The sequence below is a fragment of the Marmota flaviventris genome, chromosome 4, assembly GCF_047511675.1.
Source record: "Marmota flaviventris isolate mMarFla1 chromosome 4, mMarFla1.hap1, whole genome shotgun sequence".
Classification (NCBI taxonomy): Eukaryota; Metazoa; Chordata; class Mammalia; order Rodentia; family Sciuridae; genus Marmota; species Marmota flaviventris.
In genome coordinates, this window is record NC_092501.1 from 78386091 (window position 1) to 78411487 (window position 25397).

General features: G+C 41.5%; 2 long non-coding RNA genes across 2 annotated transcripts; both read right to left on the reverse strand.

The window, feature by feature from the left end:
* Window positions 1-3788: 3788 nt before the first annotated feature.
* On the reverse strand, window positions 3789-5791 carry LOC114102414 (uncharacterized). Its single transcript, XR_003584509.2, has 3 exons — window positions 5608-5791; window positions 4672-4718; window positions 3789-3988 (listed from the first exon to the last, which is right to left on the reverse strand). It is a non-coding gene; the product is annotated as an uncharacterized lncRNA (long non-coding RNA).
* A 10174-nt stretch (window positions 5792-15965) lies between these two features.
* LOC114102412 (uncharacterized) lies at window positions 15966-23992 on the reverse strand. The gene is made up of 2 exons (XR_003584507.3): window positions 23800-23992; window positions 15966-16306 (listed from the first exon to the last, which is right to left on the reverse strand). It is a non-coding gene; the product is annotated as an uncharacterized lncRNA (long non-coding RNA).
* Window positions 23993-25397: the final 1405 nt, after the last annotated feature.

Below are 25397 nucleotides of genomic sequence, written 5' to 3' on the forward strand. Positions count from 1 at the left end.
ACCTTTAATTCCAGCAAATTGGGAGGCTAAGGCAGAAGGATCACAAGTTCAAAGCCAGCCTTGACAACTTAGTGAGACCCAGCCTCAAAATTAAAAATAAAAAAGGGCTTATGATGTGACTCAGTGGTAGGTGCCTCTGGGTTCAATCCCTGGTACCAAAAATAAATAAATAAAATAATCAACTATCATAATATTCATTGCTGTATAATGACTTTAAAATGCATTAATGAAAAATAGCCCAAAAAAAAACACAAATGCTGAATGGTTTATATATATATATATATATATATATATATATATATATATATATATATATATATATGGAGGCAAATTCATAGTGGGATAGGGAGTGGGAGCATGAGAGGGAACATACAAACTCTAAATAGGGCAGAGGGGTTGGAGGGAAAGGGAAGGGGCATGGGGTAATTAATGACGGTGGAATGTGATGGTCATTACTAACCAAAGTACATGTATGAAGACATGAATTGGTGTGAATATACTATGTATACAACCAGAGATGTGAAAAATTGTGCTCTACATATATAATAAGAATTGTAATGCATCCTGCTGTCATATTTTTACATAAATTTACATAAAATTTTACATAAATTTACATTAAAAAAGAAAAATAGCAAGTATACAGCAAGATGTCTATAGTTAATGAGTGTGTGTGTGTACATATATATATATATTTTTGGGTGGGGATGCAGGATTGAACTCAGGGGCATTCGACCATTGACCCACATCCCAGCCCTATTCTGTATTCAGAGACAGGGTCTCACTGAGTTGCTTAGCACCTCACTTTTGTTGAGGCTGGCTTTGAACTTGCAATCCTCTTGACTCAGCCTCTTGACCTGATGGGATTACCATGTGCACCACCTCGCCCAGCTAAAATAGTGTATATTTAAAGTTACTAAAAGAGTGAATTTTAAATGTTCTTACCCCAAAGAAGTATGTAAGGTGATGGATTTGCTCTGATTTGTTCATTCCAAAATGTGTATGTGTATTGAAATATTATTTTGTACCCTATAAATGCATATAATTACTTTCTGTCAATAAAAATAAAACTTAAAAATTTAAGAAAAGAAAATAAAAAATAAGTCAGACATAGGTAGGCATAGTGGTGCATGCTTTATTCCCAGAAACTCAGGAGGCTAAGGCAGGAGAATTGCAAATTGGAGGCCTCAGCAACTTAGAGACCCTGTCTCAAAAAAAAAAAAAAAAATTAAAAGGGCTGGGAATGTAGCTCAGTGATAGAAGAACATCCCTGGTTCAATTTCCAGCAACCTCTACCTCAAAACAGTCAGATAGACACGAAAAAACATGTACTGCATGATTCTGTTTATCTGAGGTTTAAATAGATACCAGTCAAACATTAGTTACCCTTGGACAAGAGTGGGCAAATATGTTCTTAAAAGGAACACAAGGGCCAGGAGTGGTGACACACACATGTAATCTCAGTGACTTGGGAGGGTGAGGTAGGATTAAAAGTTTGAGGCCAGGCTCAGCAACTTAGTGAGACCCTTTCTCAAAAGAAAAAAGAAACAAGACTGGGGATGTAGCTCATTGGTAAAGCATCCCTGGGTTCAATTCCCAGTACCAAAATATAAAATAATAAAAAATTTAAGGCTAGGGATATAGCTCAGTTGGTAGAGTGATTGCCTCTCATGCAAAAGGCCCTGGGTTCAATCCCCAACATCACAAAAAATTTTTAAAAATTTAAAAAGAGGACACAAGGAAACCTTTGGTGGTATGAAAAATGTTCCTAACCTTTACCATCTTCATCTGAGTAATAACTATCCAAGTGTGTAGCATCTGAAAATTCATCAAGCTACAGTTAAGACTTGTGCACTTTTATTTATTTTTTAATTGTAGTTGGACACAATATCTTTATTTTATTTATTTACTTTTATGTAGTGCTGAGGATCGAACCCAGGGCCTCGCACATGCTAGGCGAGCACTCTACCACTGAGCTACAATCCCAGCCCAGACTTGTGCACTTTTATCTTTACTTGAAAAGAAAAGAAATATGGACAAGGCATAGTAGCTCACACCTGGAATCCAGGCTACTTAGGAGGCCAAGTCCAGAGGATTGCAAGTTCAAGGCAAGACTGGCCCTCTTAGCAAGACCTCCGTTTCAAAATAAAAAATAGAAAGGACTAGGGATGCAGAGGAGTGGATCACTCCTGGGTTCAATTCCAAATACAAGGAAGAAATGCAGGCAGGCAAACAACTTAAAGCCACAAAACTTGATCACTGACTATAAGCATAGGTGGCAAAAAATGAGTGGTAAAGGATGAGCAGGTAAGGATAGGCAGGTAAAGGACATAGGTGAGGATTAATGTTGGGTTTGTTGTTTAGATGACAGGCTGGCTGGGGATAACATTCTACTGGAAATAAAGACAAAGTCTGGAATCTGTAAATAATAACCTTCTTTTTGGATCTGTGGAGTTTGAGGGGCCTCCGGATTATATAGAGATGCCCAGCAGAGAATTGGCCATTAAGATCTAAAGTAGGGCAGAGGTCATGCTGAGAGCCATAGCTAAGTAAGAATGACGCATGGCAATTTCTTTGTCAGCCTACCCCATGTTGCTTAGAGGGAGGACTCTCCATTGTGGAAATGGGCTTGCCTTGGACCCAGGGCATTTGCAGTGACTTTGCATGAAAGGTGACCTTGCTCAAGGACCAGGGCGGATGGGGGTTTAGGGCGGTTCCAGGTTTAAGGTGATTCCTGCTGGGAATAGGGCGTATCCTGCTGCCTCAGGCGCCTTGAGTTCCCATTGAGTTCTCTCGGGATTCAGAGAGTATTTTGGGATTCAGAGCCGGGTGGAGAGTGTGGATTTTGCCCAGAATGTGCTTGTAGGGTGCCGGTGTGAGTTCGGGAATAAAGAATTGCTGTTTGAATCTACAAGGCTGTGAGTGGCTTGTGATTTTGTGCCCAGCCAGACTGCGGCAAGGTCAGACTACAGAGCCAGAGTCAAACTGTCCAGCATCTCCAGATAGAAGAGATCAATTATCAAGACCAAGAAGAAGTGAAGACAATAATAACATAATAAGAATGGACACGTTCACTGGGCACATGCCTGGAATCCCAATGGTTCATGAGGCTGAGACAGGAGGATCACAAGTTCCAGGCCAGCCTCAGCAACTTAGCAAGATCCTGTCTCATAATAAAGAGCTGGAGATGTGGCTCAGTGATTAAGCATTCCTGTGTTCACTCCCCAATTCCAAATAAATGGACACCTTGACAGCAGTAAGAGAATGAATACTCCATAGAGAAGACACAAAAAAAAGAAACCACAGAAAAAAGAAACCAAACAAGAAGACATTCCAGGGGAGACTGCACATGAATGTCAATTAGCAAGGTGTGGTGGCATACATCTGTAATTCCAGCAATTCAGGAGGCTGAGGGAGGAGAGTCCCAAGTTTGAGACCAGCCAGGGCAATTTAATAAGACCCTGTCTCAAAATTTAAAACATAAGAAAAGCAACTAAAAAAGGGCTGGAGAAGTGGCTAAGTGGTAGAGTGCCCCTGGATCCAATCATTAGTACCACAGTAAATAAATAAAACAGGAGTGTCAACTGGACAGAATGCTCAACTAAAGTAAGGACTAAAGTATTCATGATATTTGCCATGATAAGGTCACTGCTGTCCCCCTTAAGACAGATCCAAAAGTTATACAGTTTAAAACATAAAGAGATATAAAGAGACATTTGACAGAAAATATAACTTTCACCTATCTGCTGTACAATCTGTACACGATATTTAAGAACTTTACCTAAAGGTGATATAATCCATTCTTTATTGCAAATAACCCAGGTTCTATGCTCGGATAGAACCAGACCATCAGAGAGAGGTCTACAGGATCAAGGTGTTTCAGTCCTTAGAGTTCTCCTTTGGCACAAAGTACTCTGCTTCCCCTGAGTAGCAATTATAGGCAGCATGCTGCACTGATTTCCAGTCATCACTGAATGATTACGTAAGTGACCTAGGGGAAGACAGGGAAAAGAACATTGATTGTACTTCAATCCCAAGAACTCTTAAGGTCCCATGAGAAATTCCTGATAATTTATTTTAATGGCCAATGCAAATCACATAACAGAGAATATCTGCACTATTGCTGTGAACTTCAGAAAGACAGATCAATTTGCCTTAAGATCATGGAACCTATTTCTATGCAACATTTTGTCCCGATATTGATGTTGATCTTTTTTTAATATTTATTTTTTAGTTGTAGTTGGACACAACATCTTTATTTTATTTATTTATATATGGTGCTGAGGATTGAACCCAGGGCCGTGCATGTGCTAGGTGAGCACTTTACCGATGAGCCACAACCCCAGCCACCACCACCCCTTTTTTTTATATTGGGGATTTAACTCAGGGGCAATTTACTACTAAGCTACATCCCTAGGCCTTTTTATTTTTTATTTTGGGACAGGGTCTCCCTAAGTTGTTCAGGTCCTCCCTAAGGTGCTGAGGCTGGGCTTGAACTTATAATCCTTCTGTTTCAGGCTCCGGAGCTGCTGGTGTTACAGGTGTGCACCACCACACCCAGCTTGCTATTGATCTTGTTTACTTTCCCTGAAGCTGATTTTCATCTATTTCTACATTTGCATTCTAACCTAAAACCTCATAAACAAAGTAGGAAATAAGAAATAAACTATTTACCTCAGACCTGCTCATTTTCTGCTGCTCTAGGAAACAGGTAGGGGGAGCTGGAGAAGAAAGAATGGATCACAAAAGGTTTGATTTGCCTAAAAGCTCAAGATAATAAAATGTCTTCCTGTAGGAGAATGTCCTTTGGCCCTTAATTACCTTGACAATACTTTCTGTCTTTAAACTGAAACTGATTTTTTTGGGGGGGAAGGGGGTACCAGGTTCAATACTAGGTTCATGATATTCGCCATGATAAGGTCACTGCTTTTCCCCTTAAGACAGATCCAAAAGTTATACAGTTTAAAACATAAAGAGAAATAAAGAGACATTTGACAGAAAATATAACTTTCACCTATCTGCTGTACAATCTGTGGATAAGTACAAGGGGTAATTATCCACTGAGCCACCTCCCCCAGCCTTTTTTTTTTTTTTTGTATTTTTATTTAGAGACAGGGTCTCACTGAATTGCTTAGGCCCTTGCTAAATTGCAATCCTCCAGCCTTAGGATTACAGGCTTGCACCACCACATCCAGCTTGAAACTGATTTTGACTTAACTATGTCAGAAATTCTGACTAATGGCTTAGGCACTAATGAATGTGATAACCTGGATCTTCACCCTCTGAAGCTCAGTGGCTTTCATCTTTCATATTGGGCAGAAAGCAGTAATCCAGGAAGCTCTTCCCTGTACTACTTTCCAGGTCTATATGACAGAATGGAGGAAACACCCGTATCTCTCAAGAGTCATGGTATGAGAGCCCCTTGAGGATCTGTAAAAAGCAGACAAACTTGAAAGGAATCAAAGGTTGTTGGGTGGGAAGTGGGAGCGGGAATTAAGTTTTTCTTAATGGTAGGTGGTATTTCCCCCCCACACACACCAGGTTCTCTCACATCCTTAATTGAAGTGACATTCCTGGACAGACCTGCCTTCAGCCTGAGCCCTAGCTCACCTCTTTCTTCTGAAACTTGGCGCAAACTTCCCATTGTCTCAGTTTGGGTGGCCTGTTTCTAGACATGCAAACCTAGAATCTGCTCTTTCCCAGCAGGGTTTTCTGCTCCACTCAGATGGTCCATTCCACAGGTGGCTTCCTCCTCACTTAAGAGAGAGCTGCTTGGTCCTAAGAACCAGGATCTGGGTCTAGGGGACAAAATAATTTTAGTTGGAACCTACACCTCGAGAACCTGAATCTTGAGCTGACTGGGCAGTTCAAACCAGGCCAGAAGCCCTCTTACAAAGCATGACCCAAGAGACCTAAGAGACACCACAAGAGACAGTACAAATGCCAAGATGACGGAGTTCATTCTGCATTTGAAACGATATCCTAGACTCAGTTATGGACCTAGGCAGATTTACTTTTAGCCAGCAAGCACAAGTGCAGCACCTAGCAGGTTGTACCCAACCGGTCGTTTGAGCGCGAGGGTTCCCGGTGGTGCCCACTAGGGCGCGCACATCCTCCTCACAAGGAGGCAAAAGCGGCCACTACCGCTCACCAGACAGTCATACTTCCGCCTGCCCGCCATCTCCTACACGAGAAAGGGCCAAGTTGGAGCCACCCGCCGCACCCGTCCAAGAGCTTGTATCTAAGGTCAGGTCCCGCCTTTGCACGGGCACGGCTGGCCTTTGATCCAGGTTGCACCCTGACCACGATACTCGTGCGTGTCCCGGGCCTGAGCCGCGCATGCGCAGGAGTGCCTGTCTCTGGTTCCCGCGCAGTAAGCGCCCGGGATCTGGAGGAGCTGTTTCCCGTCGGGCTCCGCGGCAGTAGCCGCGCCTCAATCCGGCCGAGGGAGGAGCTGTGTCCGCTGGGCCAGGAGGCGTTGCGCCTGGCGTTTTCGGCTAGTTCCGTGCTTACCCGGCTCCACCAGAAAGGACGCCCGCAGCGCAAACCTCGCGGAGAAAAACTGTCCATAACAGCAGTATTGCATTCAGGAAAGCAGAGCAGCGTGGTGCCGGTGGTTTTGTAGTTAGTAGTAACGAAGACAGTAAAATGCCTCAAAATTACTTTTAATACACAAAACTTGGGAGATCAATAAAAATGCACGCAAACTAAAAAGAAAACGGCTGATATTGTAGCTTAGTGATAGAGCACTTGCCCAGCATGAGACCCCTTTGGGCTTGGGATACAGCACGGTTGGTAGAGTACTTACCTGGCATGCACAAGGCCCCAGCATCACTTAAAAAAAAAAGCAGGAGGCCCTTAGTGAGCTCTTCAGCACCACCAAAGTAAGTAGAATTGACTGACACCCAACCTCACCTAACAACTTTTACAAAAAATGCGATTTAGAGCATAAAGAGGATCGCAATTCAAGACCAGATTGAGAAATTTAGGAAGATCTTGTCTCAAAATAAATAAATAAAAATAGATAAATAAAAGGCCTGGGAATATAGCTTAGTAGTAGTGAGTTTCAGGGTTCAATCTCCAGTACTAGGGGGGCGGCAGAGGGTGAAGGGGAGGTGCGGGCTGGCGGGGGAGAGGAGGGGGGGGAAGGGGGACCGACGACATAATTACTATGGCATGTTTTCAAAAAACAATATATTTTCTTGGTCGTTAAAAGCCAGGGCTGCTCTGTGTCACAGCATTTGCCTAGCTAATCAAAAGGCCCTCTGTTCGATCCCCAGCATAATCCACACACAAGATTTTTATTAATAAAAATTGTTTATTTTTTAAATAATTTTTTTGCAGCACTTAACAGATTGAATGGGGGGAGGGGGTCTCTACCACTGAAGTACAACCCCAACCCTTTTTATTTTAAAATAAGGTCTCCCTAAATTGCCCAGGCTGACCTTGAACTTTAGATCCTCCTGCCTCAGCCTGAAGAGTAGCTGGGATTACAGGTGTTGGCCACCCTGCTCAGCTAAAAATAACCGAATACTAAAATAGCACAGGTCAGTAGATTTCTCACAAAAGTTTCAAAGCATACACAACATTTATAGGATATGGAGTTAATTTTTGTTTACTAGTGAAAGTAGACAATGTGTAGTAATAATTTCCTATTCAAGAGTTTTGGTCTGGCGTGGTGGTCTGTAATCCCAGCCACTTGGGAGCCTGAGGCAGAAGAATCCCAAATTCCAGGCCAGCCTCAGGAATTTAATGAGGCCCTAAGCAACTTAGTGAACCCTTGTCTCAAAATAAAAAAATAAAAAGAGCTGGGGATCTAACTCAGTGGCAAAAGTGTCCCTAGGTTCAATCTCTAGTACACCCCCCCAAAAAAAGAAGTTTTGAAATTCTGATTTCCCACAATTTTTTTCTCATTTTTTTCTTTAAAATGCCCAATCACTCTGCACAAATCAAAATGGAGCTCAGCTGTTTCCCCTGTTGTCAGTACTTACCAAATGAAATGTTTTCACCACTTGAATTGATGTATGGCTGTTAATCTCTGACACTACACTCAATATATAAAATAGATCTTGTATTAGTAAGTTTTCCAATACTATGAAAAAATACCTGGCATGCGTGCGGCCCAGGTTCGATCCTCAGCACCACATACAAACAAATGTTGTGTCCACCAAAAAACTAAAAAATAAATATTAAAATTCTCTCTCTCTCTCTCTCTCTCTCTCTCTCTCTCTCTCTAAAAAGAGTGTCGGCGCACTGGAAATGCTGGAGAGTGCTTTCAGGCTGGCTGGGGAGTCCTTGTCCCGGTTAAGTTGGTGGTGGAGCGAGTACAGAGGTTCACCTGTAATCCCAGCCACCTCGGAGGCTAAGTCAGGAGGATAACAAGTTCAAGACCAACCTTAGCAGGAACCACCTAATTTCAACTGGCTGAGCACAGTCCTGCTCTTCATGGAGAGCAGGTGCTTCATTTCTGTTCTGAGCTGCAAATGAACTGAATAAACCATGCTGAGCCAGTCTGCTCCTGGCCTGGCTGAAGCTACACCCAGCACAGAGAACCTGTGGAGATGGGAGAGCCAGCAGTCATCTCAGGCTTCCCTTGGAGCTGGTGCAGCCCTCCATACTCAACCCTGGGTAGCCAAACCATGGAGTAGAGCGACCAATAGGAAGAGGTAGCAGGGTACCCAGCCTGGGGCATCATCTTTGGGGTCATGGTGACCCTAGACTTGCCTGGGGTACTGGGCAGTTACTATCTACTCATGAGTTCTTGTGTCATCAGATGTGTTGTTTTTGAGAAAACCATATTTCTTATTCCCTTAAGTGTTGTGAGGGTGAGTGTTGAAGACCTTGCCACTCTCAATAAAGACCTGGCCTGGAGCTGTGCTATGTGGGCTAACTAGGCTGGACTCCTCAGCCTGTCAACCCTACACCTGGGCTTAAAAAAAAAAAAAAAAGATCCCAAGTTCAAAGCCAGCCTCAGCATTTAGCAAGTCCCTGTTCAAAAATAAAAATTAGAAAGGGTTGGGGATGTAGTTCAGTGATTAAGTGCCCCTGGGTTCAATCCCTGGAATCTTCACACACACACTCTCCAAAAAATTAAAAACTAATGATAGTCCCAGCCAGGCATTGTTAGAGTCTGTAAACAAGTCAAAATAACACCTGGCATTTTGCCAGGGGAATGTTAAAGTTCATAAACAAGTCTAGATGGTGCCTGGCAAAATGCCAGAGGGAGTGGTTTGAGAAGTAACAAAAGCGAGCCATTCCAGCAAAATGGGGGGGGGGGGGGGGGGTGACGAACAACTTGTGTAGATCCATACAGCAGGAATGGGAGCCGTTTATTGCAGGACAGGAGCAGTATTTATACATTCCACACAGCTTATCTAATTAGCATAAACTAGATACATCAGTCAACCAATAAGGAATCTCCACACTTAATGGCTCGCTTTTGTTACTTCTCAAACCACTCCCTCTGGCATTTTGCCAGGCACCATCTAGACTTGTTTAGAACTTTAACATTCCCCTGGCAAAATGCCAGGTGTTATTTTGACTTGTTTACAGACTCTAACAAGGCATGGTGATGCTCACCTGTAATCCCAGCCACCTGGGAGGCTAAGTCAGGAGGATGACAAATTAAAGACCAACCTCAGTAATTTAGGCTATCTCAAAATAAAAAATCTCAAAAAAACCTATCTCAAAATAAAAATAAAAAGGGTAGGGCTGGGGATGTGGCTCAGTAGTAAAGGATCCCTGGGTTCAATCTCTAGTATCCTCACATGCCTAAACTGCCAAAGCTAGCCTTAGCAATTTGGATTTCTTAAGTAGTAAACAAAGGTTTACTGCTTGCATGATGAGATTTTCTTGGGATGGCTCCCAAATAGGCTCCAGAATGAAGTGATAACAGGAAAAATGACTCACTTCAAGGTGTTACTGTGGTTAATGGGTATGGCAAAAATGAGGGCTCCAATGCACATGCTGGCTTGTGTGGCTCTAACTTCCCTTCAAATCCAAACCTGGGAGTGTCTGGGCTTCCCTAGGCTGTCAATGTGGAGAGCAAAGGAGAGGGAAAGAGGTGGGGCTTCAAAGCTGTCAAATGTCAAATACGAAGTCATACTCTAGTACATGAACGCATTAGACAAAAAAAAAAAAAAAGATAATTAAAAGGAAATATTGGCCAACAAAGATGACACTGCTGGAAAGAAAGAAAAGGGATACCACAGGACACAAATTTCAAAATGAATGTAAGTGGGCTGGGTGCAATAATTGCATACCTGTAATTCCAGCCACTCTGGAGGTTGAGGCAAGAAGATTACAAGTTCAAGGCCAGCCTCAGCAACTTAGCAAGACCCTCAGCAACTTAGTGACACCCTGTCTCAAAATAAAAAGCAGAAATAGTACTGGGGATGTAGCTCAGTGGCAAAACATCCTTGGGTTAAATCCCCAGTATCAAAATATATATATGGAGAAACAGAAGAAATAGCTGAGGAGGGACAATACTAACTTTGCCACCTGCTGTCAGAGGGACTAAGTGAAAGGAAACTAATAAATGAATGAGGAAAGTGATTGCTACAAAAAGGATGTCTCAGAGTAAGTGATACTGTTTTTCTGGTTTAGGTTTTTGTTGTTGTTGTTTGTAGTAATAGGGACAAAACCCAGGTCCTGATGCATGCAAGGCAAATGTTTAACACTGAGTCACACCCCCTCACATCCTAAGTCAACTGTGTGTATTAGTTCTATATCTGATATTCTACTAATACGGTAATGTCCTAAATATTGGTGGGATACTTGAAATATCTAAATGAATAACAAAAAACATGCAAAATCAATTACTTCTATATGCAACAGTAACAATTTGAAATTGTATTCATATGACATTATGTACCAAGGTATGTTTGTGGGGGGATTGAACCCAGGGGGCACTGTGCCACTGAGCTACATCCCCGGCCCTTTTTTTTTATTTTAAGACAAGTCTCCCTAAGTTGCTTAGGGCCTCATTAAATTGCTGAGGTTGGCCTCAAACTTGCAACCCTCCTATCTCAGCCTCCTAAGTTGCTGGGACTACAGGTATGCACCACTGTGCCCAGCTCAAGGTGTAATTTTACTGAAAATAAACAACTTTTCTAAGAACAAATAAGAAATGGTTGAACAGAGGGCTGGCAATGCAGCTCAGAGATATAGCACTGGCTTCCCATGCACTAGACCCTGGAGGAACAATCCCCAGTACCATAAAATATAAAATAGAATGGTTGTAGAAATATAAAATAGAACTTGTTAAGTGTAATATCCTATGGACAACTCACTATTTGACACCTCACCGAGGGGCAGGTAAGGGCAGAATGGGACATCTGAGCTGTGGGCAACCAAGCGGAGTCCAATCCCAGGATAGGTAACACAAGGCCCCTGTGAGGGCAGCCTTTTTTAGCTTCCCTGTCCAGGATACTAGTGTTTCCTTCTAGGCAATGATACCATGGGATAGAATAGAATATACCTCACAGATGAGCAATTGTGTAATTTACTAAAACAATCAGCAAAAACAAGTTTCCAATAGCCCAACACTCTCTTGAGAAGTCTTCTGAAACATTTGCTTCCTACCCCTTTCTTGACCATGCCTTTTGTCAGATATCCTTCCTAAATGAACTGCAAGGCACATCTATAAATTGTGTAACCTTAAGTTTCTAGTCTTCTATTTGCTTGTTTCCTCAATTGTAAAATAGTAGTGAGGATAGTACTAATATTGCATACACCATAAGGGAGGTACTTTTAGGATATATTTTGTTAAGAGTCTGTAAACAAGTCAAAATAACACCTGGCATTTTGCCAGGGGAATGTTAGAGTTCGTAAACAAGTCTGGATGGTGCCTGGCAAAATGCCAGAGGGAGTGGTTTGAGAAGTAACAAAAACAAGCCATTAAGTGTGGAGATTCCTTATTGGTTGACTGATGTATCTAGTTTATGCTAATTAGATAAGCTGTGTGGAATGTATAAATACTGCTCCTGTCCTGCAATAAACGGCTCCTACTCCTGCTGTATCAACGTACACAAGTTATTCGTCACCCCCCGGTTATTTTGCTGCAGCCAGCCGGCCTTCTACAGATGGTGGCCCGTTACGGGGAGCCCTGGGACACTCGGGGGTAAGTGACGAAAAAAAGCTGCCCGTCCATAGATAGGACGGGAGCAAATCTGCTCGTCCCTAGGCAGATAGGGCGAGAGGAAAAATGGTCATTTCAAGAAAATGGAGAAGATTGATACAGTATGTTTGTGTCTTGTTTTGTCTCAGTGTATTGTATTGTCTTTGTGATGAAAATATGGAAGGGGTGAGAAGTAAATTACTAAGGGAAGAAGGCACCCCAGTGGAACCAAGAATAGTTAGGGCATATGTTGATAAAAGCCCAGGAACTCTAGTCAGAAAGAAAAAGAAAGTTCAGAAGAAGAAGGATTATCAGGAAAAAAGTTGCAGCAAAAGGCTATTACTAAATACTTTTCGTTACCGGAGGGTGCGTGAAGCGGAGAGGCGGCTGCCGAGTGTGCAAGCCAGTCACAGCGCAGCAAGGATTTTCCAAGAGGCGGCGGCAACTGGCTCTTCCCGGCCTCCTGGCCGGGGAGCTGGCTCTTCCACTGCTGCGAGCCCAAATCTAGACCTGACCTGGAGGCACAGTCTCACAGGCTCTTGCTCCCTGTGCCCAGTAGCAGTTTGAGTCCGGGACCCTCCCCAGGGCGATCTGGGGCTACCCGGATGCTACAGCCAGCAGAAGACGCTACTAGCGTCCCTGATGTTTGGTCATTTTCAATGCCAATAACTAAGCTACAATGGTTCTCCCACACCTGGAAGCTGATGAGTAATGAGCACTATTAATGCTTATTTCAAATGTAAAAAACCTTGAGATAATATACTAAATTGTTCAGAAGGTTGTTTTCTTAGTGCCTGCTGGAATACTACAGGATTTTCTTTAGCCATCCGGAGTTCCTGCCTCTGTGCCAGTGAAGACGAAGGTGGAAGAATTTCCAGTGTTGCTGAGAACCGGATGAGACTTCGGATCAAGCTAGCTGCCTGAAGAACTTACCTGGACTGTGATTTAAGCTAGCTGCCTGCAGAATTTACCGGACTGTGATTTACCTGGACTGTGAGTTAATCTATTGAGACACTGCTTTACCTGGATTGAGACAACAAACTATAATCTACAACAAATTGTAACTCAGTATCTTTGCTAACAGTGTCATTGCTGGTATAATTTTTCCAAGGGCTTCTTGCATGGAGCCATCAAGTGGCTTGGTATTGTGGCATTTTGTATCCTCCCTTTCTGTTTGTAGCAGGTTATTTATGGTGTTTTTGTAAAAACCACTATGGTTGTTATTTAAATTAAACAAAAGGGGGAAATGTTAAGAGTCTGTAAACAAGTCAAAATAACACCTGGCATTTTGCCAGGGGAATGTTAGAGTTCGTAAACAAGTCTGGATGGTGCCTGGCAAAATGCCAGAGGGAGTGGTTTGAGAAGTAACAAAAACAAGCCATTAAGTGTGGAGATTCCTTATTGGTTGACTGATGTATCTAGTTTATGCTAATTAGATAAGCTGTGTGGAATGTATAAATACTGCTCCTGTCCTGCAATAAACGGCTCCTACTCCTGCTGTATCAATCAACACAAGTCGTTCGTCACCCCCCGGTTATTTTGCTGCAGCCGGACTGCGGCAATATTTCAATTACTATCACTTCAACATAATCCTAAAGGGTTTAACTAAACATTTTATGATTTTTTAAAATATATTTTGGATATGTGATGCTGGAATTTTGCCAGGCACCATCCCGACTTGTTTACGAACTCTAACGTTCCCCTGGCAAAATTCCAGGTGTTATTTTGACTTGTTTACAGACTCCAATATGTGACCCATGCTGAGTTAATGTACAAATATGAGGTTTCAACTAAAGTTCATTGTATTTGCATATGAATATCCAGTTACAATATCATTTGTTAGAAGACTCTTCTTTTCAGTTGAATTACTACCTTCTTTGTCAAAAATCAACTGGCACCCACATTTGCATTCTCAACAACTCAGGAAATTGAGGCAGGAGGATGCAAGCTCAAGGTCAGTCTAGGAAACCCGGTGAGACCCTTTATCAAAATAGAAAATAAGGGGCTGGGGTTGTGGCTCAGCGGTAGAGGGCTCACCTAGTATATGTGAGGCCCTAGGTTCAATCCTCAGCACCACATAAAAATAAATAAATAAAAGTATCGGGTTCAACTACAACTAAAAAATAAATATTAAAAAAAAATTAAAAATAAAAAGAGTTTAGGATGGGGCTGGGGTTATGGCTCAGTGGTTGAGTGCTCGCCTAGCTCATTGGAGGTGCTGGGTTCAATCCTCAGCACCATGTAAAAATAAATAAATAAAATAAAGGTATTTTGTCCAATTACAACTAAAAAAATATTTAAAAAAAAAAAAAAGTTTAGGATGCAGTTCAGTGAGACTGCACTGTGAATTCAATCCCCGGCACAGAAATAAATAAATAAATACACTGACCAGCCAGCATGGTGGCACAATCCTGTAACCCCAGCTACTTGCAAGGCTAAAGCAAGAAGATCACAAGTTCAAGGCCAGTCTCAGCAACTTAGGGAGATATGGACTTAAAATAAAATAAAAATGTCTCGGTATGTAGCTCAGTGGTACAGCACCTGCTTGGCAAGCATGGGGTCTTAAATTCCATTCCCAGCACGACACACCACAAAAAAAAAAAAAAAAAAGTGTCAATTTCTGAACTCCATTCTGCCCCACTGGTCTATCTCCTCACCAATATTATGCTACCTTGATTACTCTAACTTCATTTCTTAAAACTGGTGATTCCTCCAACTATTCGTCTTCTTCAAAATGGTTGTGGCTGACTACTCAATCCTTTTGTGTTTTTTTCATTATATACTGTCCTTCTTTATTCCTGGTAATTTTCATTGTTCTAATGTCTACTCTGCTTAATATTAATAGAGCCATATCACATTTCTTCTGTTTATTGTTTACATGTTATTTCTTTTTCCATTCTCTCATCTTTTTTTTTTTCTTTTCAGTGCTGGGGATTGAACCCAGGGCCTTGTGCATATGAGGCAAGCACTCTACCAACTGAGCTATATCCTCATCCCCATCCCCTCATCTTTAAACTCTCTCTATAGTCATACATATAATGACTTTCTTGCTTCCTACCCCCTTTCTTGACCATGCCTTTTGTCACAGAAATCCTTCCTAAATGAACTGCAAGGACATCTATAAATTATATACCCTTAAGTACACAACAAAGTTGGGTCGTGGGTCTTTTGGTTTTTTTTAATCCATTTTGACAATTTCTGTCATTAATTGGTGTGTTTATGCCATTTATATTGTGAACCTAAAAGAGTTTAAAATAGAAAGCTTAAGACTGCTCTTAGAAAGGCCTGCTTACAAGGATGGCCCCTGGCTGGTCTTTGGGAACTTAATTGGTAAACAGAGGCTCATACTTTGCCTAAATGATAAAGATAGCTCACTGTGCCTACATTGTACAGTGTACATTATGATGAACACCTGCATGCCTTCCAGATGCCTGGAAGTTCACTGACTACTGTCAGTCACACCAGCATTCTATGACTACATGGCTGGCTCTCAATAAGGATCCAAGAGACTGGGAGCATATCTCAATGGCACAGTCCTTGCCTAAAGTGCATAAGGCTTAGATTTGATTCCCAGAATGGCAAAAAAATAAATAATAAATAAAATCTTAAATAATTATAAATGAAAAAAGCCAATTTTTAAAAGTTATGGATCAAATCTTTAATTGAAATTTTTCAAAAATAGCACACTTTTCAAATGTGTTCAATGTAATAATGTATATTTCACATAACAATACTGCTTCAATATACATATGTAGTTGCTGAGGTACACTACTGTAGTATAAATGGAATATTTTGAGGCATACATAATACCAGAAAATAATTTTTTAAAATTATAGACTTCACAAGCTCACAGTTCTACTAGTATCAGTTCTTTATTGTTAAGTAGTTTGACTGAAATAAGTGGAGTTTTCCTATAAAAGTAGCTTTAAGACAGGGGCTGTATGGACTAATGCTACATGCATCGATATACGTTAACATCCAATTTACTTCAGTTCTCTGTGACTTGAATGTCAGTATACCTGTGTCCCATGTTTTCTCAGTTTTTTGTTTTGTTTTTTTTTCTCACCAGGGCCATTTCATATACTCTTCCATTTAGAGTGCAACCAAAGATGAAATGTACACCTCATTTCTTCAATTTTCCGCTTCTGAGCAAAATGGATTGAGGATCAGGAACCAGATTAATCTTACCACCTGAAATAATTTAAAAAAAAATGAATTGATAAAATGCAAGAAAAGAATGGTTTCCAAGACCCCAAACACCAGACAACAAAAGAGAGTAATCCTTTTGAGATAGGAAAGAAATGAGATGAGCCCTATAACTGCCCCTGCTTACTGACTTGAGAAGTTTTAAACCACACTGAGGCACAGCCTGAAGAATTCCCTGAATTGAAGAAACAGATTTATTTGAGAGTCTGGGAAGACCAAGGCAGCTATATTCACAGAACCAGAGAGAGAGAGAGCAGCAGAGAAAGAAGACCCTAGATATCTGCAGTGTCCTCCTTGAACATTCTTGAATCCAAGGCCTGGCATCTACCAGCTCCCAGCAGAGTATTTATTAATTAGTACATGAGTTAAGGAAATTAACTATGTATGGTAAAAGAACCATCCAAAAGGTCAGAAGAACAGTGACAGTGATCATACAGGCCAAGGCAGCCAAAGTAAGGAGAGCATAAGACTGAAGAATCTATCAGGCCAAGTGGAAAAATAAAATAAGTCATGGGCCATTGGGTAGAATACTCAGGAAGGCCTTACCTAAGTAGTGGGGAATAATTAGTACTTAAATGAAGCAATGTTCTCCACCTAAACAGAACAAACAACCCCTAAACAGAAGATGAAGAACATAAATAATCATAGTATTTTCAAACAACTAAAAGCTCCAGAAGGGCTGGAGATGTAGCTCAGTTGGTACAGTGCTTGCCTTGCATGCACAAGACCATGGGTTCAATCCCCAGCACCACCAAAAAAAAAAGTTCAGGAAGATTTATAATAATTTATAAGAATACAAAAATATCCAGCATCCAAGAAGTAAAATTCACAATGCATAACTTTCAGTGAAAGATCATCATGTAAGCAAACAGGCAAGAAAACATGACCTATAATAAGGATAATTAGCAAAACCACCCAGCACTGACAATGATGTTATTAGGAGTACACAAAAGAAACTGGGCACATTTGCACAGGCCTTTAACCCCAGCAACTTGGTAGACTGAGGCAGGAGGATTACAAATTCAAGACTAGCCTCAGCAATTTAGCCAACCCCCGTCTCAAAATAAGACATAAAAAAGGCTGGAGATGTGGTTGAGTAGTTAAACACTCCTGGATTCAATCCCCAGTACCATAAAAATACTTAAAAAGTACACAGAAAAGTTAAATGTAGGCACAAAAAATTTAAAAAGGCCCAATCAAAATTCTGGAAATAATGATAATGGCTGAGATGAAAAATATATTGAGGGGCTGGGGTTGTGGCTCAGTGGTACTCATCTAGCACGTGCCAGGCCCTGGGTTCGATCCTCCACATCACATATAAATAAATAAATAGGAATTATGTCCAACTACAAGTAAAAAATCATTTTGTTTTAAAGAAAAATACATTGAATGGAGCCAGGTGAGCTTTCACACACCTACAATCCCAGCAGCTCGAGAAGCTGAGGCAAGAGTTTAAAGCCAGAATCAGCAACTTAATGAGACCCTGTTTCTAAATAAAATTCGAAAAAAGGGCTGGGGATATGGTTCAATAGTTAAGTGCCCCTGGGTTCAATCCCTGGTACCAAAAACAAACAAAAAGATTGGATGTGATGAAAAGCAGATTAGACATTCCGGAAGAAAAGATCACTAACTTGAAAGCAGTCAAGTTCATTTTTCCAAAAAAAAAAAATCCAGAATACTGAGAACATTAGTGAGCTTTGTGATGACTTCAAACAGCCTAAAATATAAATGACTGGAGGGAGCTATTTAGGAGGGAGCAGCAAAAAATATGTATTCGAAGAAATGAGGGCCTATAACTTTCCACACTAAAACAAACACAAAAACCAAAGCTCAAATGAAACCTAAACAAAAGAAAAATTAAGTAACGAACCAAGAAATATCATAATTAAATTGCTCAAAACAAGTGATTAAAAAAAAAACTTAAGGGGCTGTGGTTGTGGCTCAGTGGTAAAGCACTTGCCTAGCAGGTGCCAGGCCCTGGATTCGATCCTCAGCACCACATAAAAATAAATAAATAAAATAAAGGTACTGACAACAACAACTAAAAAATAAATAAAAACTTAAATGCAGCTGGAGATGTAGCTCAGCAGCAGAACAAATACTTAGCAGGGAGGCCGCAAGTTCAATCCCCAGAACCAAAAAAAAAAAAGTTACGTAAAACATAGATATAGATGGCTGGGTACATCAGTGCATGCCAGTAATCCCAGCTGCTCAAGAGGCTGAGACAGAAGGATCGTGAGTTCAAAGCCAGTCTCATCAACGGTGAAGTGCTAATAAGCAACTCAGTGAGACCCTGTCTCTAAATAAAATATAAAATAGGGCTGGGGATGTGGCTCAGAGGTTGAGTGCCCCTGAGTCAATCTCTGGTACAAAAAACAAAGCTATGGATGATAAATTTGTTGGAAACAATGCATGTAAAAAGATAATGGATGTTTTAGTTAGCTTTTTTTGGTGTTGCTGCACCCCAAAAAAGTGACAAGAACAATTTTAAGGAGGAAAAGTTTATTTGGGTGGCTCACAGTTCCAGAGGTATCAGTCCATAGATAGCCAACTCCATTCCTCCGGGCTGAAGTTTAAAAACTGAAAGTAAGACATCCCATTCAGAAGACACAGCAGATACTACTTTATACTCCTCCCACCCAGAGCAGCTAAATACTCTCAACATTACAGCAAATAAACATAACACAGATAGCTCAGTGGTAGAGAATGTGTAGTTGTTTTGTTTCGTTTTTTTTTTTCCTTTGTTTGTTTTGGTACTAGGGATTGTACCCAAGGGTGCTTAATCACTGAGCCATACCCTCAACACTTTCTATTTTTCACTTGAGACAGGGTCCACAGGGTCCAGCTAAGTTACTCAGACTGGTCTTGAACTTGCAAACCTCCTGCCTTAGCCTACAGAATTGCTGAGATTAAAGGAACATACCACCGTGCCCTGCAGAGCATGTGTTTTATGTGTTTAGCAAACGAGGCACTGGGTTTGATCATCAGCACCCTGCACACACAAATCAAACAAACAACAACAAGAAAAAGAAAAAAAAAACCTACCAACTGAAATGCTGAAAGAAAATGCAGACAAACAAAGAATCTTGGGACCAAATAATGGCATTGTGCTGGGTTCCCAAGTTTTCTTTTTGCCTCATATGTTCTGGGCCAGACATTAGATAAGTCAGCAATCTGAAAATATTAATGGCAGCAAATTTATGTTTATTTTTTTTGTGGTGCTACGGATGGAACCCAAGGCCTTGAACATGCCAGGCAAGCATGGCACTGCTGAGCTATACTGCCAGCCCAGATTATAGATTTTAGAAGCCTAAAAGAACCCATTCTCTTTCTAGCCAAAGGACCAGGAGAAAGCAGCCTTACAAGATAGAAAACTCTTAGAAATAAAAAACCTGCTTCAGCCAAACTCCATAGGGTGGGCGGGGGGACCAGACATGATGCTACTAGTATATTCATGTCAGCAAAAGGTTTAAGGTGAACCCAGACTTCCACCCTCACTAGGCCTGCAAAACAAGTCAAACTTCACCCTCTCAGTCAAGGTGCTATTCTTGAAGGTCTAGTGAAAGCCTGAAGTGGGAGCTTCCCTTCTCACTAATAACAAGGCATGCCTCTTACTCCCATCTCAGATTGCCAAAAAGAGGAAAAACCTAATGGACAGTAATGAGGTGTCAGCTCCCCTCCCCATGCATGCTGTATCAGAGAAAACCTACTAAAAACAGGAGATATAAATAAAAGCCAAAGTCTCATAATGCTCAAACTGTCCAGGATCTTTTTTTTTTTTTTAAGCATCATTACCAAGAAAGAGGAAAAATTTCCACTTGAACGAAATATAAAATCAACATCAAGATTTTGGCATATCTCACAAGGATTTTTAAGCATCCATCCAAAAATGCTTCATTGAGCAATCAAAACTCGTGCTTGAAAAGACTGGGAAAAAAAAAAAAAAAAAAACAGAATGACTCAGCAAAGAAACAGATAACAACTGAATGATCCAAGAAGAAATGCTAGAAGGAAAAATATAATTACCAAAATAAAAATTACTCACTGGATGGGCTCAAAAGCAGAATGGCATCAAATGGGTGGGAAAATCAGTGAACATGAATTTTTTTGGGCAGTGGGGAGGGATAATGGGAATTCAACCCAGGGCCTGATGCACACTAGCTAAGTGTTCAACCACTGAACTACAATACCCAGCCCATAGTGAACATGAACACAGAATAGAAACTACTCAGTCTGAACAGAGAGAAAAAAATGAACTGAAACTCAGAAACCTGCAGGACTATCACAAAAGATCTAACAATTATGTTATCAGAGTACCAAAAGAAAGGAAAAACAGTTTGAGGTGAAAAGCATTAAAAAAAATAGCTGAAAGTATCTCAATTTGACAAAGAAGCATAATGTTTGAGTTGATGTAGAAAAGGCATGACAAAATCCAACACCATCCATTTATGATAAAAACTCTCAGCAAGTTAGAAATAAGGGAAATCACTTCAACTTGACAAAGAGTATCTATAAAAACTACAGCTAGCATCACACTTAATTGTAAAAATTGCAGATTTTTCCCAAGGTTAGGAACAAGGAAAAGATGTCAAAAGATATCACCTTTTTTTTTTTTTGTACTGGGGGACCAGGGGTTGAACACAGGAACACTTAACCACTGATCCATACCCCCAGCCCTTTTTATATTTTATTAAGAGACAGGGTCTTGCTAAGTTGCTTTGAAGTTGTGATCCTCCTGCCTCAGCCTCCCAGGCTTCTGGGATTACAGTCACCACTCATTTTTTAAAATTTATTTATTGCTATATCCCCAGCCCTTGCAATCCTCCTGAGTCAATGGAATTACAAAGATGGGTCACCATAGCTGGCTCATCACTCTTATTCAACATGGTATGTAAAATAGGCAAAAGCCAGGCACAAACTGGTGAGGAGGCTGTGGCATGAGGATCACAAATTCAAGGCCAGTCTCAACAATTTAGTGAGGCCCTAAGCAACTTAAAAGAGACCATGTCTCAATACAAAAAATAAAAACTGGGGGGTGTAGTTCAGTGGAAAAGCTACCCAAAGTTCAATTTTCAGTCCAGGAAAAAAAAAAGAAAGAAAAAATGGGCTGAGGATGTAACGCAGTGGAAAACTCCCTTAAGTTCAATCCTGAGTACTGTTTAAAAAATAAATAAATAAATAAATAGATAGATAGATAGATAGATAAAATCATTTAGAAAATAAATAAAATCATTTTTAAAAAGTCAAGAAAAGGAAATAAAGGCAGAATGGAACAAAAGTAAAATGTGTCCTATTTAGAGATGGCATATGTTCTACATAAAAACAAATCCCAAGAAATATGAAAAATAAGCCTTCCTAGAACTAATATTTTTACCTAGTACATAGAATATATAAACAACACAAAAATCAAGTATATTTTCAAATATAATTGAAAATGCCTATGAAAAAACTCAAAAAAATCTTAAGCAAATGAAGAGTATACTATGTAATAGTATGTGAAAAACTCAACATTGTAAAGATTGGCAATTCTCTCCAAAATGACACAGGTTTAAAATATCTCCTATCAAAATTCCAGCAAGAGGGCTCAGAATGTTGCTCAGCAGCAGACTGCTTGCCTAGCATGCCTGAGGCTTTGGGTTCCATCCCTCCCCAGCACCACCAAAAAAAAAAACCCACAAAATTCATTACTGGTTTCTTTCAATGTCCCCAAAATTCATCCATGTTGTAGCAGGTAATAGAACTGCCTTTCTTTTCAAGGTCTCTATTATATGCCACATTTTGTTTATCCATTCATTTATAAATGGGCACTTGGGTTACTTCCACTTTTTTCCTCCCATTTATTTTTGCCAGGCTGGGAACCAAACCCAGGGCATCTTGCATGCTAGGCAAGTTATTCCCACTCAGCTACACTCCCAATCCTACTTCCAGTTTTTGGCTATTTGAATAATGCTGCTATGAATGTGGGTTGGTACAAATCTGAATCCTTGGGGCTGGGGATATAGCTCAGTTGGTAGAGTGCTTGCCTTGAATGCACAGGCCCTGGGTTCAATGCCCAGCACCTCTCCCCACAAAAAAAAAATCTGAATCCATGCTTTCATTTTTCTTGAATATATGCCCAAAAGTGGAATTACTAGATCATATGGTAAATACATTTTTATTTTTTGAGCAAGAGCCATACAGTTTTCCATAGTAGCTGTACCATTTTATATTTCTACCAACAGTCCACAAGAGCATATTTCTTAGTTTAAGGATGAGAAAAAAGTCTGAATCATAAAGAAAATATATGATGCCTAAGACAAAGCCCTGGACTTACCCACAAACTGCTCAATTCGAGTTCTTTCCAAATGAATTTTCAAAAGAAATCAGTGCAAAATGCATTTAAAGATATGACTAGGGAAAAAAAATAATTCGGGGTGGAAGGGGAGGTGGCAAATAGATGACTGCACTATACACACCCAGCTTCCAGACCAGAAGGCAAAGGAAATCCACGAGGAAACATTTCAGACCAAAATACTGTATACTAATTTAGTAAAGCTGATGAAGGAAAAGTACAGGGGAAAGATAATGATAAAATAGAAATAAAGTTTTTGGAGAAAAACTATTTACTAATGGAGCAAGAAGTGGGAAGAAGTTTTGAGAAATAGTCTTGTGCAAGTTCTGACCTTTAAATATATGAATGTATTGCCTCAAAAATTTTCTTAAAACGCCAGGCACGGTGGCTAATCCCAGTGGCTCCAGAGGCTGCGGCAATAGGATCGCAAGTTCAAAGCCACTCAACAATTTAGCGAGGCTCTATGCAAGTCTCCGTCTCTAATAAAATACAAAAAAAGGTCTGGGGATGTGGCTCAGTGGCTAAGTGACCTAGTTCAATCGCCACTATCTAAAAAATAAGATGAAATAAAAAAAACCTTTATCATCACAACTCAATACCCGTGAGGGGCACCCTAACATGAGAGCAGCTCTCTAGTGCCTCCAAATCCCTTCAGGCCCACCAGTCAGTCCCTGAATGCAACATCCTGGCTCTGAGAAAAGATTCTTCAGAACCGGTCCTTTCTGGTCTGTGCAGGATTAAGGGGAAGGCGCTCTAACTAAGCCAAAGATCCTCTGGAATCCTACTGCCATGACCAGCCCTAACCTCAAATCCCAGCAGGCAGTCCCACTCCAACTGGGTCCCATCCCAGGAGAACACAGGTGTGCGGCCCTGGACTTCGGACCTCCCGCTGGATGTCCTTCACCTGGGGCACTAAGTCTCCACGTGTCGGCTCTCAAACCAGGTCCCTGGGTGATTCCTTGGAGCACCTAGAATGCGGAACTCCAAGGACTTGTCAGACAGAGACTAAGAAGTCGAGGCTTGTTTACCATCACCGTGGAAACCCCCCGCAGCGCGCGAGGCGGGGCTTCTGAGGGGCGGAACCAGATGGGAAGCTTCTAGAAACCTTACCACTTCCGGCGTTGCCGGAGTGCCACATCCCGCATACCTGGAAGAGAAGCCGGTGGACCCACGTTCCCATCCAACTGTCGACTGCAGGCGTGACCGCGAGCTGGCCCCTCATGATCTCCCCCTTTATCAGGGAGGCGGCCAAGTCCAGCCTTCAGGCCATAAGGACAGCGGGCGAGGCGGGGCCTCAGCGGCCAACGCCCGGAGGTGGGGCTGCGGTGGCGCCATTGTTACGTGGCTAGAGCGCATTTGAAGCGGGCGAGCCCGAGAGAAGGTAGTGGCTGCGCAGGCGCGAGCTTGTCTGTAGAAGGAAGGCGGGTAGGAGAACCCGGCTCTGCAGAGCGCCCCTGAGACCTTAACTACGGGCTGAGCACCGCTGTGGAAGTGAACGGGAGTCCACCCGAAGGACTCCTGATTTGAAACCCTCATGAGAGAAGGAAATGAACGCCCTTTCCTAGGAAGGAAGAAAGGAAACGGAGAAGTCCGGAGACGGGACGGGCATGACTTGAGTTGAGGAGTGAGAAACATAGGTCTTGGGAAGACAGACAGTTGGGTCTTCGCTGTGTACCCTCAGGTTACTAAAAGTGACACCTGGTTCCCATGGGAGGCAAGACTGGCTTCTGGCCTGGTTCTCAGGGACAAATGCAGGGGCAGTAGATGTACCTTTGCTCCTGGAGAGAAGCGTCCATTTGTATGTGTTTAAAGTCTCGGCTACCTTCAGACATGGCGTGTTTGCTCTAAACAAGGCAGACAGTTCCCCAGCCCTCCCTGAGGAGTTAAGTGAATGCACACTGTATCAGAGACCATGATTTATCATATTTGAGGGGATGGGGTGTAGCTAAGTGGTGGTGTTGCCTACCTAGCATGTGTAAGGTCACAGTATGATCTCCAGCAACACACCTACGCCAACATCCTTTCCATCTAAATGTAGTCAAGTGCAACACTGTTAAAAATAATAATAAAATTGGGCTGGGGATGTGGCTCAAGCGGTAGCGCGCTTGCCTGGCATGCGCGCGGCCCGGGTTCGATCCTCAGCACCACATACAAACAAAGATATTGTGTCTGCTGAAAACTAAAAAATAAACATTAAAAAAAAAATTAAAAATAAATAATAATAATAATGAAAAAGAAAAAAACTCTTTTGCAAAAGTTAGTCTCCAAGGAGGAGCCTTATTTTTACTTTTCACTAGGGTGGTGGTGGTGGTTATTTCATCATGAATGACCCTGGTGTAAATCACAGAAATAGAGTCAGTCACAACAGCTCTCCAGTCCCAATCTCCAGGTTCTGACTCTTCTCTGACATTTCAGAAATCCCTCCTGAGTCTCCCCATACCCACTCAAATACACATGCAGCCATCAGTTACTCAAAGTGTAGAAATCACTCAAGCTGTAAGTGGATTAAAAATGCCAATGGGTAGGAGAAGTTGTGGCAAGGCAGCATTATCAAAGAGGAAGGAAGGTCACTTTTTTTTTTCTTTTTTGTTGTGGGGATTATTTTTTATTTATTTATTTTGAGACAGAGATTCACTACATTGCCCAGGCTGACCTTGAACTTGTGATCCTCCTCCTCAGCCTCCTGAATTGCTAGGATTACAGGCTTGTACCACTGTACCTAGGTAGAAAGATGTCTCTTTCAAC